This window comes from Oryctolagus cuniculus, chromosome 15, assembly GCF_051225735.1.
Source record: "Oryctolagus cuniculus isolate XC-2025 breed Fujian yellow rabbit chromosome 15, ASM5122573v1, whole genome shotgun sequence".
In the NCBI taxonomy this organism is placed as follows: Eukaryota; Metazoa; Chordata; class Mammalia; order Lagomorpha; family Leporidae; genus Oryctolagus; species Oryctolagus cuniculus.
In genome coordinates, this window is record NC_142881.1 from 43127782 (window position 1) to 43144772 (window position 16991).

A 16991-nucleotide genomic window follows, 5' to 3' on the forward strand; every position below is an offset into this window, starting at 1 on the left:
TAGGAGTTGGAGAGAGTCCTGGATATGTGTGTCAAAATGGCGGCTAGCCTGTTGGTGGAAGTGAGTGTCCACCTCCTGAAAGGGATAGAAGCACCTCACTTTCTTTTTTTTTCTTTTTTTTTTTAACTTTTATTTATTGAATATAAATTTCCAAAGTACGGCTTATGAATTACAATGGCTTCCCCCCAATACCATCCCTCCCACCCACAACCCTCCCCTTTCCCACTCCCTCTCCCCTTCCATTCACATCAAGATTCATTTTCGATTCTCTTAATATACAGAAGATCAGTTTAGTATACATTAAGTAAAGATTTCAACAGTTTGCTCCCACACAGAAACATAAAGTGAAAAATAATAGATGATTTTTTAAATGATGATGAAATCAGATCAGACCTATTGTCATGTTTAATCCCAGTGAGAGTCAAGTTGGGAATTGATAATTTCTTTTTTTTTTTTTTTTACAGAAAATCAGTTTAGTATACATTAAGTAAAGATTTCAACAGTTTGCACCCCCATAGAAACACAAAGTGAAATATACTGTTTGAGTACTCGTTATAGCATTAAATCTCAATGTACAGCACATTAAGGACAGAGATCCTACATGAGGAGTAAGTGCACAGTGACTCTTGTTGTTGACTTTACAAATTGACACTCCTGTTTATGGCATCAGTAATCTCCCTATGCTCCAGTCATGAGTTTCCAAGGCTATGGAAGCCCTCTGAGTTCTCCGACTCTTATCTTGTTTAGACAAGGTCATAGTCAAAGTGGAGGTTCTCTCCTCCCTTCAGAGAAAGGTACCTCCTTCTTTGAAGACCTGTTCTTTCCACTGGGATCTCACTCACAGAGATCTTTCATTTAGGGTTTGTTTGTTTGTTTTTTTTGTTTTTTTTTTTTTTTTTGCCAGAGTGTCTTGGCTTTCCATGCCTGAAATACTCTCATGGGCTTTTCAGCCAGATCCGAATGGCTTTAGGGCTGATTCTGAGGCCAGAGGAAGCACCTCACTTTCATCTTGTTTGGAATCTCCTCATTGCAACAGAGCGTTTCTGTTGCCACAAAGTGAACATGCATGTTCCTAAAAAACAGGTTTTTATAAAGCAAGTTTTTTTTGACATGTTTAAATAAAGAACATTTGGGGGCCAGTGCTGCTGTGGCTTAGGAGGCTAAGCCTCCGCCTACAGTGCCTGCATCCCATAAGGATGCTGGTTCAAGTCCCGGCTGCTTCTCTTCTAATCAAGTTCTCTGCTATGACCTGGGAAAGCAGTAGAAGATGGCCCAAGTTCTTGGGCCCCTGCCACCCACGTGGGAGACACAGAAGAAGCTCCTGGCTTCCAATCAGCCCAGCTCTGGCCGTTGAAGCCTTGTGGAGAGTGAACTAAGGACAGGAAGACCTTTCTCTCTGTCTCTCTCTTTCTCTGTCTATAACTTTACCTCTCAAATAAATAAATAAAGTCTTTTTTTCAAAAAAGGACATTTGGTATATGCTAAAGTGTTTGATTCTTAACCCTTCCCAACAGAGCCTTCATGTTAAAGGCATGAAGAGAAAAATGTGGGTGGTGCTGGTCCTGCCCCGCTGTGGTGAACAGCTAGGAAACGGGGCAGCCATCTGTGTGGCAGTTGGCAGCCGACCTCAGGCAGCCAGGACTGCAGTCCTTTAGAGAAGAGGATCCCAGGAGGGGACACTTGAGCTTGCCCTAGTTTTCTGCTTGCGCTCTTCCGCTGCTGAGGTACAAGGAGCTGAATCCTGGCAGAGCTTGGTGGTCTCATAGCACAGAGAAGACACACATTGGAGCTCAGAGCTGCTGCAGAGGCCGGCAAACAAGGGCACTGGAGAAGAGAGAGCTGCTGGAGGAGAGGGTCCTTCCTACATATGGGGGGCTTAGCAGGGGGCAGCTGCTGCCAGGCCAAGAGGAGAGTGGCAGTGCCAGTGCTTGGCATTACTGAGAGAGACTGGGTTCTGCCTAGCCTTGGTGGAGCACCTTGCCAAGCAGCACTTCAGCCATGCTGTGAAACACCAAGACATCCACATCCCAGGAATATGGACCGTATACCTCAGACTGGCCTTATCGGAGGAGTATATACAAAACTGACGAAGACCTGCTTCGATCAAGTATAAAACCAAGCCAGACAGGATCAAGAGGATCCACCAAAACTTAGCCTCCAGACCCAAACCAAATATCCTCTAATTGTCTGCCTTATAATATTCAAAATTGAAAGTAACCACCAGAAATAGTCAATGCCTGTACAACATGGGACACCACATCTTGTTCTCTCAGAGCATTCTGCACTGAAGGGAACCAGGCACTTTTGAAGAAGTGTCTGCATTTAGGACAGAGGCACAGAAGGTACAAGATGAGCGTAGAATGTATTTTTTTTTTCAATGTCAGCAAGTTAAGGAAATAGAAGCAAGAAAACGAAGATGAAGTGTGTCACAAAGATACAGCAGTGAGCTGACAGGAGCTGCCACTGTCTACATCTGAGACATTTTTAGCACCAAAGTAATTAAGTACACAAATGATAAATCATTGAAAAAAATAGAATTTCATGTATGGCACTGCTTATAAATAGATAAATAGATGCATAAATAATGTAGGATGCTGAGTAACGCATGGGAACATGGAGGGAATTGGAGTTGGGACAATCAGTGTGTTGTAGCCACCACAGTATTAAAGTCAGGCAAGCATCACCAATGGATGATAAATCTGAGAGAAAAGCTTTAGTGAGAGAAAATATTTGCATGGCCTTAAAGGATCCAGCCAGATTACTTACTACTTGCAAGGGACAGAAGAATGCTTTACTGGGGAAACTGGACAACACATTAGTTGGTTAATCAAAGTGCACATCATCAGTCTGTGGTGGAGGCTTTTTGTGTCTGAGGTATGACCTCTGGAAAAAGACAGTGGCACTTCTGTGGTTTTCTGGCTGATAATGTGCAACCCGAACTGAATCCTCCGGAATCACCTGAGGAAACGTCACAGAAGTCACAAATGGAGGTTTTCTATTAATATAAAAAGGAGAGAGGCTGTCTCCATCTAAAGTGTGTTAACGTCACGAAAGACCGAGGCAGGCTGTGTGTTCCAGGTTAAAGGAAGCAGACAAAAAATGGTGACTGCATGCCCTTTGTAACATTCCTTTCTTACAGTCTGAACTGGGGGGAAAGGAAATGCCCAAAGAGCATTTGGGATTAATTGAACATGACAGTAAATTAAAGGATTGTCCTATATAAATATTGCCGTTATTAAGGTTGATGACTGCATTGTGGTTGTGTGAGAGAACATCCTATTCTCAGGAAGTAAATTTTGCAGTGTTTGGAGGGAAAAGGTCGTGATGGATGGCATTTATTTCCATACGGCTCAGAAAATAAAAAATGCTGAAGTGTATGTGGAGGGGCTGGCGCTGTGGTGTAACCGGTGGGGCCGCCGCCTGTAGTGCAGGCATCCCATGTGGTTACCGATTCGAGTCCTGGCTGCTCTACTCTCTGCTGTGGCCTGGGTAAGTGGTGAAGGATGGTCCAACTCCTTGGGCCCCTGCACCTGTGTAGGAGACCTGGAGGAAGCTCCTGGCTCCTGGCTTTGGATCGGCGCAGCTCCAGCTGTTGTGGTCAATTGGGGAGTGAACCAGCGGATGGAAGACCTCTCTCTCTCTGCCTCGCCTTCTCTCTCTGTGGCTCTTTCAAATAAAATAAATAAATAAATAAATATATTTTTAAAAATGTGTATGTGGAGAGAGCCTGTGAACGATTCAGCAAATGGGTTAAATGTTCACAGGTGAATCTAGGTAAACAGTACTTGAACATTCATTGAATTATTATTTTGCAATTTTTCTGAAAGTTTGTAACTATTTAATAATAATAATAAGCCTAGCAATTAGAGTTATGACCTATGAAAGGAGGGTGTGTGAAAAAGATGCAGGTGCTTCTTACCTACCTTGGTGCTGATTTCCCATCCTTGGGGTTGTCTGTGGTAAATTAGCCATCCTGGAGCTGGTGTTGTGGTGCAGGCTGGCATCGCATATGGGCCCTGGTTCAAGTCCCACTGTTCCATTTCCTATCCAGCTCCCTGTTAATGGCCTGGGAAGAACAGCAGAAGATGGCCCAAGTGCTTGAACCCCTGCCACCCTATGGGGGACCTGGATGAAATTCCTGGCCCCTGGCTTCTACCTGGCCCAGCCACAGCTGATGTGGCCATTTGGGGAGTGAAACAGCAGGTGGAAGATCTCGCTCTCTATCTGTCTTTTGTTCTCTCTATGTAAGTCTGACTTTCAAATAAAAAATAAAGAAATATTTTAAAAAGTTAGCAATCCTGTGGCGATATCTCCATCACTTGGCAGCCCACTCCAAGACTGTTGACTAAGAAAGCATATTTGGTGCTAGAAGAAATGACCATATTGAGGTTCAAGTTGACATTATCATCTTATTGGTGTCATGGAGGAGTTTGGAAGAAGGGGTCGTAGAGCTAGGCTTACGTCTTCTTTAGTGCTAGGTATTGGGAGGGTGTGGTGATGGTGGTGGAGGGTATGCCCCACCCTTTGGGAACTTCAGCTGCTGCCTTTAAAAATAATGCTTGCCTGTTAATTAGGATTCTAAGGCTTGGGGATGGTGTTGTGGCACACTGGGTTAAGCTGGCATCCTATATCTAAGAGCCAGTTCAAGTCTTGGGTGCTCTGTGTCTGATCCAACTCTCTGCCAATGTTCCTGGGAGAGCAGTGGATGACGGCCCATGTACTTGGGCCCCTGATACCCTACAGGGGAGGCCAGAGTACAGTTGTGGGCTCTTGGCTTCGAATTGGACCAGACCTGGCCGTTGAGGACCAGTAGATGGAAAATTCCCTCTGTTGTTCTCTCTCTCTCTGTAAGTCTGCCTTTCAAATAAATAAATGTCTTTTTAAAAAGAGAATATGCATGTAAAAGCATTTTATAAATAATAATTTTATAAACATTAAGTTTCTATTAATAGTTTTGGATAAAGATGAAAAATGGCTTATTATAAGGTGGAGCTTTTCCTTAATTTAGGTGGCCCCTGTCCTTCTTAAAGGTCAAGTTTTTACTTGATTGAAGGAGAGAGTTTGTTTTCCCAGTGGACGCTTTGGTTCCTTCTGGTTGCCTCCTTTCTCATTTCCTGCCTTTGTTATTCCAGGCAACACATCAGGGACTGAAGGAGTTGTGGACTGTGAATTTCAAGAACAGTGAAGTTAGAGCACAGCAGAGGGTGTAGAAAAGACAACACAGGTAAGTCACCCATTCTCAAAGAACTCCTGGATCTGAACTTCCTTGTATTTGCTCTTGCTTTGTTCCGAGATTGAGGCTCTGATACGATCCAGGGACTTCTAGACTAACTTGGTTCCCAGGCAAAATCAGCTGCAAAAGGCCAGTGTGGTATGGGGAAAAGAGGAAAGAGAATGTAAGAGGCCAGTTCCCCCCAAGCCCACTTGGAGAGGCAAGCAGTGTGGCCCAGGGTGGTAGTAATGTACAAAGGACACAGGGAAATCATATCAACTTGAGTCACTGAAAATGGCAGAAACAAGTGCTGCTGGCTCTGAACTTGCATGAACCTGGTAGAAAGGCTGCAGGAAGGCCTGGGAGTGCTGTTTGGGACCAGACCTTTTCCTTTAATCTGGAATTGCTTTTGATTGAGGCTTTGATCTTGGAATATTAGTTAACAGGCCTGCCTTTCCTGGAGTTGAACAGTGTAGGCCAGTGCTGCTCAGAGTACCAGTCTGAAATGAGATAAAGAGCTTGACCTAGAACATAAAAGCCAGCTGAACTAAATAGTGTTTTTAATCATTGTTCTCCATTCTAGCACACGATTACTATGTCTCTCCGTGTGTCTACATACATACAATATATTGCTTGGTTTTATCTGTTTCTAAGTTTGATGAAGATGGTATAGTGTGCACTTTTTTTCATACGATTATGTTGTAAGATTTACTTGTTATGTGTGTGTAATGATAATAAATTATATATTATATATAATATAATAAATTAGCAATAAAATTCTTTGAAAATATGTCACAGTTGATCTGTTGTTTCACCGCCCACCAGTTTTTGGGATCTGGGGGGATTTTATTGCCAGCATATCATTGTCTTAATTTGCTTTTTCTGTTTTGTAGTAAGATTGAACATCTTTGGAAAGTAATGTTTATGACTTAATATAAGCAGATTTTTCAATCTTTACTTGTATGGCTAATGTATTTTGTTTCTCTTTCTGTTTTGTTTTTGGAAAGACAGTTTGACAGTTTCTTTTAACTGTGTGGGTGTGGTCCATTTTCATTGCTAATGTTCCTTCTTTTTGTGGGGAGGGTGTTGAAGATCTTGTTGGTTTATATTCTCATTCAATTTTTTTTTCTTTTTGCTGGTTGGGAGATTATACATTTTATTTCTGTTGTTATAATGATTACACTGGAGGGGCTGGCGTGGTGGCTTACTTGGTTAATCCTCCGCCTGCAGTGCCAGCATCCCATATAGGTGCCGGGTTCTAGTCCTGGTCGCTCCTATTCCAGTCTAGCTCTCTGCTGGCCCGGGAAAGCAGTGGAGGATGGCCCAAGTGCTTGAGTGCCTGCACCCGCATGGGAGACCAGGAATAAGCATCTGGCTTCGGTTTGGCACAGTTCCGGCTGTGGCAGCCATTTTGGGGGTGAACCAACGGAAGGAAGACCTTTCTCTCTGTCTCTCTCTCTCACTGTCTAACTCTGTCAAATAAAAAAAAAAAAAATGATTACCCTGCAAGATCACTGTGTACACTGGCCGGCGCCGCGGCTCACTAGGCTAATCCTCCGCCTAGCGGCGCCGGCACACCGGGTTCTAGTCCCGGTCGGGGCGCCGGATTCTGTCCCGGTTGCCCCTCTTCCAGGCCAGCCCTCTGCTGTGGCCAGGGAGTGCAGTGGAGGATGGCCCAGGTGCTTGGGCCCTGCACCCCATGGGAGACCAGGAAAAGCACCTGGCTCCTGGCTCCTGCCATCGGATCAGCGCGGTGCGCCGGCCGCAGCGCGCCAGCCGCGGCGGCCATTGGAGGGTGAACCAACGGCAAAAGGAAGACCTTTCTCTCTGTCTCTCTCTCTCACTGTCCACTCTGCCTGTCAAAAAATAAAAAAAAAAAAAGATCACTGTGTACACTTAACAGTTTTGAAGTTGGTTGTGTATAAGGTATTCTGATCCCCTTTCACAATAATAAAAAACGCATAGGATTCCTAATGAATGCTTTGTCCTTCAGTGTTTATTTGTTCTTTCCAGTATTTCAGTCCTGTTATTTGTTTCACCATACAATTAGACAATTTGTATTAGAAAAATTAGGGAGGCCGGCGCTGTGGTGTAGCAGATAAAGCTGCCGCCTGCAGTGCTGGAATCCCAAATGGGCGCCGGTTCATGTCCTGGCTGCTCCACTTCAATCCAGCTCTCTGCTGTGGCCTGGGAAAGCAGTGGAAGATGGCCCAAGTCCTTGGGCCCCTGCACCAACATGGGAGACCTGGAGGAAGCTATTGGCTTCGGATCGGCACAGTTCCAGCTGATGTGGCCAATAGGGGAGTGAACTAGTAGATGGAAGACCTCTCTCTCTTCTCTGCCTCTCCTTCTCTCTCTGTGTAACTCTTTCAAATAAATACATCTGTTAAAAAAAAAAAAAGAAAAATTAGGGACTTGTTATTGTTTAGATATTTGTTTAATTTTATATGTAAACCATTTCTTGCTCCTTGCTTCCTCTACACTGTCCCTGTCCTCTCCTTCAGAATTTTCTCTCCTGACAATTTCTTTGTAGTAATTTCTGTCAATTTTGGTTTCTGAAATACCTTTATTTCACTCTTACACTTCTTTGTTAACAGTTATTTTCTTCCAGCATTGTGAACATATTGTTGTATTGCCCTGTGACTTCTGTTTTTGCTATTAGGACATCTGTTGGGCTTTCATTTGCCATTATTTGGTAGATTTGACTTACTGTGAGATTGCCTATTTGTCTTTGTTCCTGCAGTTTCACTACAGTGTATTTATGTATCTCTTTTTTTTAAAATCCTGTTTGTATTCCGTGTGTTGCATGTGTCCGTGGATTCATGCCATTTATCAGTTCTGAAAATTTCTCAGATATTGATGCTTTTGAATACTGTCTCTTCTTCACTCTCTGTTGTCTTCTGTATTTTGATTAAGTGGATGTTAGATCTCTTTTTACTCTTCCCGTCTTTTAATGTGTTTGCTTTCTTTGTTTTTTCTTTGCTGCATTCTGGATGATTTCTTAAGATTTAGCTTTCAGTTCAATTATTCTTTCTTCAGCTTTGTTGAGTCTTCTGTTTAATCCATCTATTGAATTTTTAATTTCAGTGATTTCTTTTTTATTTTTATAAGTTCTAGCTTCGCTTTAAATCTGTCTGAATATATTTTGATAGTTTTTTTGCTTATTCATTTTTTAACTTTTTTAATCTTTAAACAACATTCAACAGAGTTATTTCATACCCTATATTTGATAATACCAGTCTCTTTAATCCTTGATGATTTAAATCTGTGTTTGTGCTTCTTTCTTGGTGTGCATGGTAAATTTTGTTTACATGTTAACATTTCCTTGATAATTATATCCTGGAATCTTGAAGTATTACTTTGCAAGATTTGAATTTGTACTGGGGCCAGGAGGACACTCTCGGCCCGGGACCACTTTTGTTCCCTTCTGAAACCTGGTATCCAGGTTGGGCTTTCCTACCTTGCTGGAAGCTGGAGGGCTAGCCTCCCCGTCCAATTGCTATATTCATAGTTGCCACCCAGGTAACTCCAGCCTTCGTTTACCCTTCAGTACTCTTTGCATAGGTTTGAGTCCATGGTTCTTGCCATATTCTCATTGTATTTGTTTCTCTACCTGGAACTAACCACTTCATTAAAAGTAGGTTTTTAGGGGCCAGTGCTGCGGTGTAGTAGGCTAAACCGCCACCTGTAGTGCCGGTATCCCTCATAGGCTCTGGCTTGTGTCAAACTTGCTCCTCTTCCGATCCAGCTCTCTGCTGTGGCCTGGGAAAGCAGTAGAAGATGGCTCAAGTCCTTGGGCCCCTGGATCCACATGGGAAACCCGGAAGGAACTCCTGGTCTTGGCTTCGGATTGGCCCAGCTCCAGCTGGTGGATGGAGGATCTCTCTCTCTGGCTCTCTTTCTCCCACTCTGTCTGACTCTACCTCTCAAATAAATAAATGAAAAATCTTTTTTAAAAAACTTTTTATTAAAGAGTATTTTTAGGGGCCGGCACTGTGGCTCCGTAGGTTAATCCTCCGCCTGCGGCACTGGCATCCCATATGGGCTCCAATTCTAGTCCCAGCTGCTCCTTGGGTTGGTGCAGTTCCGGTCATTGCAGCCATTTGGAGAGTGAACCAATGGAAGGAAGACCTTTGTCTCTGTCTCTCCCTCTCACTGTCTGTAACTCTACCTCTCAAATAAATAAATAAAATATTTTTAAAAGTGTTTTTAAAAGTGGTTCATTCAGAATTTAATTGTAGTATAGTATAGTAGAAGGACCTTGAGAATACTTAATGCCCATAATTCCTGAATCATGAGTGCCCAGGTGATTTTTTTAAAAAAAGATTTATTTATTTATTTGAAAGTCAGAGTTACACAGAGAGAGAAGGAGAGGCAGAGAAAAAGAGAGAGGGGTTCTATCTGCTTATTTACTCCCAAATTGGCTGCAACAGCTGGAGCTGCGCCGATCTGAAGGCAGGAACTAAGAGCTTTTTCTGGGTCTCCCATGTGGGTGCAGGGGCCCAAGGACTTGGCCATCTTCTACTGCTTTCGCAGGGTGTAGTAGTGAGCTGGAGTGGAAGTGGAGCATCTGGGACTCGAACTGGCACACATACGGGATTCTGGCACTGCAGGCGATGGCTTTACGCACTATGCCACAGCACCAGCTCCTCAGATGATTTTTAAAATATGCCTTTACCAATGTTCTTAAATCCTTCATACTTTACATATACATTGCTTTCATTTATTTCACCTAAGGATAAAGAAAATACCGAAATAGTGATCTCTTTGAAAACTACTAGGCCATATCTGTATTCATACCACATAGTATATCTATGCAGTTTTGTCCAAGTTCTTTTTCTGGCTAATCTATTGAACATTTACTCCCTTGGGAATCAGAATTACTATTCTTGAAATAACTCACTAGAACAGAGTACTTATCAGCATAAATTCATTATACCTCTAATCTGTATTCTGTCAAAGTGTCATTTTTCTTTCTATATGGGATGCTGGATTTGAAAGATTTAGTTGTGGCGTGCAAAAAATAGATGTTTGCTGTTGTGAATTAACAGCTTCATCTCCTGTAAGCTCCATGTCCTTACATTCTACATCTCCTTAATAGGCGTAGAAAGCAGCATGAAATTTTTGGTCTACAAAATGTTAAGTTGCCTTAGGCTTTGGCACATGAAAAAAGTTATTTTAAAATTAATGTCAAGCAATTAATCTGTAGCAGAATATGTGCCTATAGACCTTTTTAGAGGCTGTACAGATTTGACAGGTGTGTGCAGGGGTTTTGTGATGAAAATGACACATTAGGATGTCTCTAAACAGCAGATTATGTTTTGTAGGTTAGAGGGATACTAATGTAATCATAAGACAGGCTACACGTTTCTTCTTTTTGTAAAAAATACTGAGTTCTGTGACTAGAGGTTCTCTGAAAAATTTCATAGGCATTAGCCTCATATGTTCACGTAGAAAATGTTGGTATCAAACTAGCTAGTTTGGGGCTCTTTCTACCTTGGATAGCAAATTCCTTGTAGTTCCTTAAATATGTTTTTTGTTGGCTCTCAGTTCAGCATCTTCTGCTGGTTTTTACTTTCCAAATGGTTGGGTTAGCTGAGTACTTGAGAAGCTTCACTTGGGCAGGAGCTGTCATTCACAAGTGTACACTTCTCAGGGGTGGGGACGGGGACCCAATCACCCCTCCTCTGGTTCTGTTGGCTTGGTGTAGGCTGTTCATTTGAGAACACTGTATGTGGCCCTTTGCGCCTTCTAGATCTTCTCTTTTATTGTAAATATTTTTATTTTATTGTAAACTCTGAAGATTGTGATTTGGATCATTAGCATGGTTTTAACAGAGTATGGCTGAGTGCAGTTTCTTTCCAATTGTGGAACTGTGATTCTGGTCACACCAAAACAGCTGGGAGAGACAGCACAAGAAGGTGATCTTTCAGATGTCACAGTCAGTTAGACTGTTAACAACTGGGGCTTGACATCAGTATTGTGAGTGACTGTGAATCTGCTGTGGTCTCCAGGTCTAACCCCATACAGCGCTTTCCTGTGCCTAGTTCCTGAGGCTCAGGGCACTGATCAATAAATGTGTACCTGTGGACTGAGTATAGTTAGGTGTGTCTCTCTGCCTCAACCCTGGAGCACTTGGCCAATCTCGTCATTGACCTCCTTTCTCACTTGAGGTAATAAATTAGTATATTTCTAAATAAAGATTTGAAAAGTTTGGATTATTTTAAATGCTTTCCTTTCCAACTTGTTCTCTCTCCTGCCCACCAAGTTTACATCTGAATATTTACTTGTTTTGTACTCTTTATTTGATGCCTAGAAAAATTCCCACGGAATAATTTTTATTCACTTTTGCTACACTCTTGGATGTTTGATGGTTGGCCTCATGGCACAGAAGGATCTGCACTAGATTGATTGGTAGCCAGACTGCATGGGCTCAAGTTGAAGTTCAATCAACAGTCTGTGTGACTTTGGCTAATCACTTAATTTTTCTGAGCTTTCCTTTTCCCACTTAATAACCAGCTTACTCTTATTCAAATGCTAAACCAATGATTCTCAAATGTTTTGATTTTGGGACCCCTCTATAAACTTAAAAAATACTGAGGACCCCAAGGAGTTTTACTTGTATGGGTTGTATATAGCCTATAGCAGTGCAGAATAATGGCCTCCAAATATATCCTCATTCTAATCCCTGAAACTTGTGAACATGTGACTTCACCAGGCAAAAGAGACTCCAGATGTGATTAAGTTAAGAATCTTGACATGGGGTCTAGCCAGGTGGACCCAATATAGTCAAGAGTCCTTGTAAGAGGGAGGCAGAGGGTCACAGAGAAGGCAACATGAGGATAGAAGCAGAGGTCAAAGTGATGCCATTTCTATGGGGCCGGCGCTGTGGGGCAGCGGGTTAAACGCCCTGGCCTGCAGGCATCCCATATGGATGTGGGTTTGAGACCCGGCTGCTCCACTTCCAATCCAGCTCTCTGATGTGGCCTGGGATAGCAATAGAAGATGGCCCAACTGCTTGGGCCCCTGCACCCATGTGGGAGACCTGGAGGAAGCTCCTGGCTCCTAGCTTCGGATTGGCAGAGTTCCGGCCGTTGTGGCCAGTTGGGGAGTGAACCATCAGTTGGAGGACCTCTCTCTGCCTCTCCTTTCTCTGTGTAACTCTGACTTTTGAATAAATAAATAAATCATTAAAAAAAAGTGATACTATTTCTGGAAGGTGGAGCACAAACTCAGAGTTCTGCAAGGGATGTATTCTCTCTTGCCTGCAGGAGGAACCCAGCCTACCCACACCTTGACTTTTGCTCTGTAAGACCCTCCTTTAGACTCCTGACCTCCAGAACTAAGATAATAAATATGTGTTATTTTTAAGCCACGAAATTTTAAACAGCTGTTGGAAGCAAATACATGTATTTTCCATATTAGAAATCAAATGAGAAATTTTAAAAATCCATTTAAAAATAACCATAAATCCATTACAGATGTGCATAAATTATATTTTTAATGAAAAATAACGACTTTCCAACTGTGAGAAGACTGTGTCTCCGTGGCGTTTCTGTAAGTCTCCTTAGTATCTGTTCATCAGAAGACAACTGAACTGTCCAGCCTGCTGCTGCACGCAGGCTGTTGTGGTTACCATTTGTCAAGTGGCCTCAGAAACCTCGCTGTGCACTCAGCAAGGAATGAGCATTCAAAAGACAAATACTGTGTTAGTATTATTTTGAAAACCATGTTGGCCTCAGGGACTATCTAAAAAAAGCTTTGGGGGCTCTCGCGGCCCTGGACCACTCTTTGAAAACTGCTGGGTTAACTCCCAGCCGGGTTACCACACCCTGCTGCAAGAGCTTGAAAGCTGAGATCCCTATGCTGGTTATCAGTTAGAAAAACAAATAACAACAACAACAACAATAAACCAGCTGGGGGTTCTGTAATTTAGGAAGAGAAGAGAATGGATATTAAGAGGCATTTAGCAGTCTCTAAGATGTGTCATACCAAGGTTTGATGTCTTACTCTGTTTTCTGTTCAGATCAATACCTGAAACCAGATAATCTATGAAGTGTACTTGGCTCTGACTTCTGGAAGTCGAGAAGTGTGAGAAAATGGCTCAGACATCTGTCAAGGGCCTTCTGGCTGTGTCGCCATGATGGAGGGCATCAGATGGCAAGACCTAGTGAGTGGTCTGGCTTTGGTCTGTCTTCCTCTTTTTCAGCTGCTAACGCCATCATGGGGGACCTATCTTAATTACTTCCCAAAGACCCCACTTCCAAATATCATTAACAAAACATGAATTGGAGGATTTTCTTGACACATTCAATTATAGCAGTTGATAATCACCAACAAGTTAGGTCCTTTCTCCTTGCTCTTTGGATAGCTAGGAAAAAATGGGCATTTCACTTAGACTGCATCAGGCAGAAATACCTACGATAAAACACAGTGGCATGTAGGCAGCGGCATAGCTGTGGTTTTAGCATTTGTAGATAAATTCTAAAAAATCTCTTTTATTTGGTGTTCACATTGAGCTTTTTGATATCTTGTTTGGGCCTTTTGAACTCAACAATATGTTTCCTTTTCTTGGGTAGGAGGAGAGTTGAGATTCAAATGAGATTTTAAAACTCAGCTTTGAGTCATAGTTGTTCTTTGTGATTTAAAATACATAGGGTGTGTAACATTTCCTTTGGGGTCATTTTGTACGCAGTCTCTGCCGATTTCTGGCAGTGTTGTGCCATTGCAGAATAACCCAGTTCCAGTGTCTGATGTGAAATAACAGCAATATCTGTGAGAAGTATCTTGTATTTTTAAAAATGATTTTAAATACAATTCAGCAGTTTGGGCTTATGTGGCTTCATTTTGAGTTTAGTATAAAGCTGAATGATAATGTTCTAAATTGAAGAGTATGTGCTTAATGAATTTTCAGTGTTATCCTCACTGTTAATTATTATGCAGCTTTTGGGTGAGCGAGAGCCTGGGAGGGGGTGTTAACGTGTTGTCTATGACCTTGAAGCCCTTGTGTCATTCACACTGTAGATTGTTTCCTAACTGGAATGGTTGAGATAGGGCCGTTTTGATTTGGGATAGGGTCAGAGAAGGCAGTTTTGGAGACAGGAGCTGTTGTGGGAGGAGGGGGCACTGGTTTGGGAGCCACAGCTGGGGTCTTTGCGGTGGACAGAGGCCTGCATTGATGCCTGGGGACCTTCCCACAGGAGCTCAGAAGGGCAGTTGTGTCGCTGTCTTGCTCAGAAGCCACTGACCCTCTTAGAGTTGCCAGGTTCTGTTTTACCTTGCAGTGCATGGTGTGACCGGGAAGCTAGTCTTTCTCTGTGGAAACCTTCATTACACAGTGAGAGCTGAAACAGTTGGTGTAGCTTGAACCTGTGTGACTGGGACTGGCTGGTACTTCACACCTTGAATCTGAGGAGCTCAGTGTGTTTAGCAAACAGCAACATAATGGTAGCATTTTCTACCCACATATGGGTGTAATAGAAAAATTATAAGCGAAATTGGTACAAGGGCATCCTTGTTTCATCTTGGGGGTATATTGCAGGTTGTATGGGATCTCACAACTCCTAGATGTTCCGGGAGGGGGGTTCTGGCTGGCTGCAGGGCCTGCCTTCTTCTCAGAAGTCCACAGAGCACCCTGGGCCGTGGCAGGTGGCAAAGCTCAGCGTCCTGGTTATGAAGAGTCTTGGATCCAGGCTGTGTGGTGATGCTGCAACTGCTGGTAGTTTTGGAAACAAAGGCTGGAATCATTTTCTGAGACTTTAAAATTGCAGAGCATTCAGTGATTTGGTTTGAGAGATTCTTGGGCTTACTAATCACTAAATATAAACAGTTTCTATGTGTGGGGGCTCCACCAGTGCAGAGCTGAGAGCCATGGCTGCGAGTTTCGCTTGGCTGGCCCAAGAGGCCTTGCAGGAGGGGTCTACCCAGGCCAGTCGTTGTGTTCAGAGGATTTGGAAATGGAGCCTGATAGTTTAGGGAAGATTAGAGCCTGTCGGGGGAAAAAGCCAGTCATATGTATAACTAACTACCTGTGTTCTGAGAGATTTTTTTCCCCCTAGTTGCTTTCATTTCTTAGTGATTTCCTAGCTGACTGCCTTTGCAGCTGTTGCAATTGCTTGCTGCTTTTTGAGTTCCTGGTCTTCTCTAGCCCAGCTCTTGGCAAATGCCTTTTCAAACAAAGTCGTATAGCCAGAGCTCACCCTTACCTAGCCCCTTCTCTACCAGCAGTGTGTCTGCTTGGCTTCCCAGCAGGTGCCAGGCTAGGGTGGTCCTGAGCTTTAGTGTGCATGACCATGTCTGTTTCCTGCCATATCCTCTGGTCCTGTTCCCATCCTCTCTCAGGTGCCCGGGCATCCTGTTGTTAGATTTATGTACACTGTGCTCCATTTCTTGAACTGGATTGCTTGTCCCATGCCTCCCATTGGTGGATTTCCTGTTGAAACCCACTCATATTACAGTCTACTCCCCCAAAGCCCTACTGTGAACATTATAATCTGAGTCACACCTTGTGTAATCTCAAGACATTTATTGACTACCTACTGTGTGTGTGGGAACTGGGGAACAGATGCCAGGAGATACAGAGATGAATCAGACTACTGGGACTATTGGTTTAGAAGAGAGAGAGATGCATGGGAACAGATAGTGTTAGGGATTAATAACAAAACTAGATATAGGCTATTAGGAGAGGTGTTGTAAGTATAGGTCCCTCTGACAAGAGCAGAGGGTCATGACCAGATGTTAGCCAGAAGCCAGTGGTGGTTCCTGTGTGCCCCAGTCTGCTGGGATCTCACTGTGGCTTGTCTATATAGAAGACTTCTGGAACTGTGGAACTGTAGGCACTCTTGTGGTGAGTTTGGCTCCCTGTGGTGGCTGGATGGAGAAAACTTTTTGGGGGCCTATGGGTGCTAAGGTAACTTCACATGGGTAATTGCCTATTCTGTGTAATCTTTTATTGTACTTTTTATTCATGAAAAGTACTTTTCATAGTTTATAATTGCATGGGTGTCTGTCCTACCCTAAGTTTTTTTTTTTTCTTTAAGGCAAGATCTGTTCTTTTGCTCACTGTTCCATCCTGTTCTCATAAAGGAAAAATGAACAGGATGGATGGGTGAACTTCTCCGTTGACTGTGGTTTGCACATGGCAGCCTGAGAAGAGATCATTGGTTTTTAACTTGGCCAGGGAAAAGGGCAAAAGAAAGTCATCATCACTTATCAAAGTCCCCAGCAGATGTTTATCAACATATACATGCTTTGATGTAGCAGATTCATATCCTGATTGTGGTCATGGTTATACAAATCTAAACATACAATTACATTTTACAGAACTATATGCAATAAAAAAGAACACATAAAAACAAGTGAAATCTAAACAGACCCATATTTTATTTAATTGCATGGTACTCAGTGTCATGTTTCTGTTTTTGATAATTGTATTGTGATTATGTAAGATCCGGAGGACGGAGGAGAAGCTGGGTGAAGCATACATGGGAACACTTCACTGTTTTTCCTTTTTTTTAAAAAAAAAGATTTATTTATTCATTTATTTATTTGAAAAGCAGAGAGAGATTCCATTTGCTGGTTCACTTCCCTAACGGCTACAATGGTCAGGGCTCTTCCAGACCAAAGTCAGGAGCCAGAAGCTTCATCCCAGTCTTGCATGTGGCTGTAGGGGCCCAATTGCTTGGGTCATCTCGTTTGCTTTCCCAGGTGCATTAGCAAGGAGCTGGATCAAAAGTGTAGCTGCCAGGGTTCAAATCAATGGCCATGAGGGATGCCAGCA

At 42.9% G+C, this 16991-nt stretch overlaps 1 protein-coding gene across 27 annotated transcripts in view; it reads left to right on the forward strand.

Annotated features, from left to right (window-relative positions):
- Nucleotides 1-16991, forward strand: part of SGMS1 (sphingomyelin synthase 1) — a 338931-nt gene that overhangs the window by 112297 nt on the left and 209643 nt on the right. For 20 of the 27 annotated variants that reach the window (XM_089314844.1, XM_089314838.1, XM_051823915.3 and 17 more), the window contains one exon: nucleotides 5133-5224. The exons of 3 other annotated variants lie outside the window; for them this stretch is intronic. The gene's annotated coding sequence lies outside the window, so the exon portion shown is untranslated. Of the gene's footprint in view, nucleotides 1-5132; nucleotides 5225-13238; nucleotides 13383-16991 lie in introns of all 27 variants that reach the window. 4 more of the 27 variants (XM_089314847.1, XM_089314846.1, XM_089314853.1 and 1 more) reach the window with 1 other exon arrangement.